We start from the raw sequence: 5,976 nt of genomic DNA on the forward strand, positions 1-5,976 counted from the left end.
GCTCGACAATGTCCCCAGCGACCTGGGTGTTTCTCTCTGTCCACTCTGCCCTCTTCAGTGTGTTGATTCTCATCCGCGATCTTGTCACCTTATGACTGCGAGGTGGCCGTCCCTACCCCCGCCCCAAGCATCATGTTCTCACAGAATCCCGACCCCTGGCAGGGAGGAGAAGGTTTCCTGTGTGTCTCCTTTCATCAGGAGGATAGGCTATGCCCCGGCGGCCACCTTCCGCACACCGTCTTCCCGGGCCAGGACTAGGTCACATTGCCCAGCCCCGGCTGCAAGACCGACCCGGCTTCCGCAAGGGAAGCTGATCTGCTGCAGGAGAAGGCTGTTGAGCAGGCAACCAGCAGTCTGACCCCCAGTTTTTCCTTGGGTGCCTTTTTGGGTAACTGGGTGGCCTTTCCGATTCCCTCCCCCAGAGCCTGGCTGGTGTAGCGTGTGGCAGAGGAGTGGAGGCCGCATCTGCCATGGGTCAGCCCAGGAAAGAGAAAAACGCTGGGGATTTTGTGCAGAAGGAAACTTAGAGTAGGAACTGAATGTAGAAGGATCTGGAGGAGTGCGAGGTGGGGTGTACTTCTACACTTCATTGTCTCACCACCCCGGCCTACACCTTGCAGGGAATTAGTGGCACATCCCATCAGCTGGTGACAGGGGAGTGGAAGGAACACAGTGTCTAGCCTCTGCAAAAACCTGTGTGTGCCAGGTCCCACCCATCGGCTGCCGCGCTGCAGGAAGAAGAAGGGTCCCCACCTCCCCGTGCCTCTCGCCCCTCTCCCGAAGGGTCTGGCCGAGCCTACGCTGTACCCAGATCCCCATCAGCAAGGGTGTCTGGGAAAAGGCAGGCTTTGGTCTTCCAACACAGGGGGCTGTGGAAGGGGCCAGAGAGGGGTGCTGACTGCCACAGACGATTTCTAGCCCAGAGGCGCAGGTGGCCCAGTAACCTGAGTCCCCAGAAAGCAGAGCCTGAGTTGGGGTCCCTTGACCAGGAAACACGGATGGGAAACAGGACAGTGGGAACAGCCAAAATAAAGGAGGGTTGCTGAGCTGGTCACTGCTGTGGCAAGGGGACCTCGTTTCCACTGGGACCATCTAAGCTGCGAGCAGAATGCACCCCAGAATCGTCCTCTTGAGGGACAGCAGCACCTTAACCGCTGGCTCCCACCATCTATTTCTCAAGGTCTGCCCACGCCGGCACCTCCTCCTTCGGGCTTGGCATGTGTGAGTGACAGGCCAGCTCCTTCAGGTGTCCCAGTCCAGGGCCCAGAGGAGCTCCGGGGCAGACTGTGCAGTCACTCCCGTAGGAACTGGCAAAGGCAGGTCGATCGGATACAAGGCAGAGGGCCCAACACAGGTGGCTTCTGGGTGGCAGAGAAAAGGAGCCTCACACGAAGGTCCCGGTGCGGCCCTTCGCCCCAGAGTTTGCACGGACACTCGCTGGCCCACAGCTGGAGTCTGTGGCCGGGGCACTCAGAGCCCGTCCTCGTGGCCAAGGCCCCAGGGCCTGCCCTGGCTGTTCCAGCCCCACCCTGGCTCCCTCTGGCCCCTCAGGCCCGTGCAGTCTCCCCACACCTCCACCCGGTCCCGCATAAGAGCTGCCCTCGCCGCAGCCTCTGCAGCAGGCTCACCTCCCACCAGCCCTGGCAGGGCCACGACGGGCCCACCGGCTCTACCTTAGCCACCTTCCGAGTGTCCTGTGGGGCACACAGGGCCCCTAGGTCCCTTCCAGGTTTCTGGGCACCCCCCAGGCTCCCTTCCAGGAGCTTCCAGCCATCAAATACGTGCCTCTGCCCAGTTTTTCCAACAGGGCTGCCGAAGGGGCACAGGCTTCTGAGCACAGAGTGGGACACACACCCCTCTATTTTCAGCTTTGTGTTTCCCCCTCAAGACTTCATCCCAAAGGGTGAGGCCAGGACACATGTCTGAAATGGCTGTCCCCTTCTTTTTCCCACCCCTGGTCAGCGGGCAGTGGCCTCCCTTCCTCTGCCCCAGATGGCATTCACCCGCCCCACCCTTCCCCAGGGTCACAGTGGTGCAGCAGCTTCAGAGGAAGACAATTTCAAGGGCTAGGGGAAGAGAATTCCACCTGTTTATTACTTGCAAAGTATTCACATCATTACATCCATTCAGCAGAAAGTTACCAGGCACTTAACCGTGGGCCGAGTCCCAGGCACAGAGGACACGGCAGTGACCGAAGTGGGGCTCTGCCCTCGTGGAGATGGCCCTGTCATACAGGAAACAGATAACCAATGAGAGAAGTCACAGAATCAGGCAAGCAGGATGAGGGGCCAGATGAAGGGGGTGGTCACAGGAGGCCTCCCCAAAGCGGGGACACCCCTCCCCAAGAGCAGGGACAAGTCATTCCCCTTCCTGGTTATCAGAGGATTTCAAAACACATAGGTCAGAGCTGGGGCCCAGAGAGCTGCAGGGCCAGCTGGAAGCGTGCGGTCCCTGCCCCTGCGGCGGCCGCCTGGACAGCCCGCAACACACACGGGGGTTGGAGGCTCAGGGTGTCCAAATCTCCCCTGGGAAGGGACTCCAGAGCTCGGGTGACTGCCTGCCTGGACATGGCAGCAGTGACCTGGGCCCACAGACTCCATCTAAGTGTGGGGACCAAGGGGTCCCCTGTCCCCCGCCCCTGCTCAGTGTCCTCAGTGCCAAGTGATAAGGAACAGGCAGCTCTTGAAAAAACTAATATTTACTCTTCAAACGGGAGCTGGTACAGGCTGTTTCCTGCAACTGGCGTCTGGTTCACCCCGTGGGATGGACATACAGGAGACACTTGGCGAGATAGGCAGATGACCCCACGGACGCCAGCATCCAGGACGAGACAATGTCTTCAAGATGGGGACAGCATGTTCTTCAAGATGGGGACAGATGGGCACATCCAAGCTCTATTTGCATACCTTTGGGGCAGAGAGCCAGCCACTTCTCGTGTCTTGCTGAACAGCCCCGTGAGAAAGACCATCCCAGAGCTGGCCCTGTATTCCTGGCCCCTGCTCCCATCCCCGGGGCCTCCGAAAATGTGCCAAGACCAACCCCTCAGCACAGTGGTGGTCCTGCTTCCTTTCCCCCTCCCAAAAACCCACCCGATTCGGCTTCCGCTCCCCAGGCTCACACTCCTGGTTCTTGGGCCAGAGCAGGCTATTTCCGGGGAGAGAGGAAGGCCTTGCACCTCTGTCCCCCTGCGGCTGTGAGAGCCTTCAGCTCAGGGCCTCATGTGGGAAAACATGTCCTCCAGGAAGCTGCTGGTCAGACAGGCTGCCTCTTGGAAGGACAGAGTCTCCGGTGACCAGGATGAGCTCAAACCTGCCTGCTCTCCCCTCTAGGGTCCCCTTCTCTCTGCTCTCCCTGCCTCATGGCCCCATGGATTCCAGGAGCCCTCCCTGCCCACTGTAGCCCCTGAACGTGGCTTCGGTTCCCATCCTACTGGCCCACTGCAGAAGCGCCGGAGGGACAAACACGCTGGTAGCCTGGGAGGGCACAGCCCCCAGAAGGCAGGCCTTCTCGGCCTCAAGTCCAGCCAGACCCAGGCACACCCAGGGCAGCATCTCCAGGGGCAAAGCTGGGGCCTGGTTCTCCCGGGGCCTCAGGAGCTGGGCCGCTGACCCTCTCTTACTATTACTATTTTTAATTACTATTTTTAATTCCTCATTACCTCCATACCTAACTCCCACGCTCCTGGCCCCTGGTAGGCAACTGTTCAAATGCGTTGAACAGGTATCTCTTTAAATATGCGAGTACTTCTCCAAAATCTTTTACCCTTTTGTGTGCATTTATTTCTAATCACAGGAATGTCATCTTCCACTCAGTTCTACATGGTGAAGCTCCACCCACTCCGCTAGGTTACCTCTAAGCCTGGTATTTCCACCTGCTGCACTGGGCTGACCGCCCGTGAGGGGCACCAGGAGGAGCTTCCTCCCAGCACAAATGACACTGCAGCAAACGCGTACCTTCAGACACGGCCCCGCAGGGATCTGTGCAGAATGCCCCAGGGCCGTAAACCCAGGGGGGAAGTCTCCACATCTCGAGGCGTGCGCACACTCCGTTTGGGGAGGTAGCCGCATCAGTCACCCAGAGCCGCCATCGCAAAGGATGGCAGACTGGGTGGATGAAAACACAAAAATGCATTTTCACACAGTTCTGGAGGCTGGAAGCCAGAGACCAAGCTGTGGGCAGGGCTGGTTTCTTCTGAGGCCCCTCTGCTTGGCCTGCTGGCAGCCATCTTCTCCGAACTTTGCCACGGTCACTTCCATGTCCGTCTCAATCTCTTCTTACAGGAGCAGCAGTCATACTGGACTCGGGCCCACCCCCTGGACCTCATCTTACCTTGACTGCCTTTTAATGATCCTGTCTCCAAATACAGCCCCATTCCAAGCAGTGGGATGGGGGTGGGGGTCAGGCCCTCAACGTATGAGTGGGGGTGGCACACTCAGTCCCAGACAGTAGCATCGCTCTCTTCAGGTGGCTGTGCGTGAAGCCGCCCATCCCCGTGGCCCCTCCAGCACTTGGTGCCATCCAGCTTCCTAATTTCTTTCTGAACTAACAGGTATAAGGGGATACCTTACTGTTATCATACGTATTTCCCTATATGTCTACTGATCTCAAATATCTATGTATGTGTGTTGGCTTTTGGGGTTTTCTCTCTTCAAGTTGTCTGCTTGTTTTTCTGGGGAGGTGGCTGTCTTTCTTGCTGACTTACGGGAACTGCTCGTGTACCAGTCCCTTATGGGAAGTCATCGTAATTATCTTCTATCACTTAACATCGCCCGAGGAATCTTTATTTGTACATGATCGAATTCATCGCTCACTCTGTTTTAAGGGCTATGCCTGTGACATTTGCTCAGCAAGCACCTTTTCTTCCCAGGTCCCACACCCTCCTTCACGATCTTCGATGAGATTTCGTAGGTTGCGCCTTGCACATCTGACCCAGTGGTGTTCCAGGGCTGACTCGGCAGGGCCAGGCAGCGCCCGCTGCCAGGCACACCGGCAGGCTCCTTTCCCTCTGGGCCTCACTCCTCCACTGCCATGGCCACAGCTATTTGGGAGCTGTCGGGCTGAACTTCTGCTACCTGGCCCTGTCGGGGGTGTGGGGAGAGCCCAAGAGAAAGGAATTTCATCAGTTTGAACTGGCACTCGGCCCCCTGGCCCAGAAAGGGCACCTTGGTGCGCCCAGATCTCCTCTTACTCTTTGTGGGTGCTGCCCAGTGGTAGACAGCACCTCACTCTCAGCCCAGGAGAAGGCACTCTGGGTGGCACCACACTGGCTCCCTGCCATGGGCCTCAACTTCCCCAACCCGAGCAACGAGGGGGCTGAACCAGATGGTAGCTTAAAGTCTCTGCCAACTGCCACAGCCCAGAAGGCAGTCACTCAGACGTTTATTTTGGAAGTCTCTGCCCTCCTCCAAGAGATTTCGTGCAGGACAGATGGCGGAGAGAGGCTCAGAGCGTGCATTTCCCGATGTTTGGAGCACGAACAGGAGAGGTTGGTGCACTGGCTTCCTTTCTGGGAATGTGATCAGCTGCCGCAGGACGACCTCTGCAGAAGGGCCCAGTCCCGGACGACGTGGCGCCAGCAGCTGCGCCTCCTGGCGGCCGTCTCGTGATGGGGCTCCCGGGAGAAAACCCTTGTCATCCTCTGAGTGGACGGGACCCCAGAGCCCAGAGGAGGGAAAGCGGCTGCCCTGGGGTACCCAGCGGCGCAGGGACGGAGCCTACAGGGAAGGCAGGGCTCCCAGCCCCCAGGGCAGTGCTGCAGCTGCTCTTTTGTTTTTTCCAAGGTCTTTCCTGGACCCGTGACTGCATTTCAGAGTCGGGATCAGCACCGAAGACCCTCTGAGCCCTTGTGCTGGTCTAGGCCTCGCTGGACAGGGTGACCCGAATTTTACTTCTCACACCCCGCTCCCCTCCACCATGCCAGGCCCAGGAACGTGGGCCCCTGGAACCGAGTGCTTCACACAGATACAAACACACACG

Source organism: Artibeus jamaicensis, unplaced genomic scaffold, assembly GCF_021234435.1.
Source record: "Artibeus jamaicensis isolate MK-2021 breed Jamaican fruit bat unplaced genomic scaffold, CSHL_Jam_final contig_519, whole genome shotgun sequence".
Classification (NCBI taxonomy): Eukaryota; Metazoa; Chordata; class Mammalia; order Chiroptera; family Phyllostomidae; genus Artibeus; species Artibeus jamaicensis.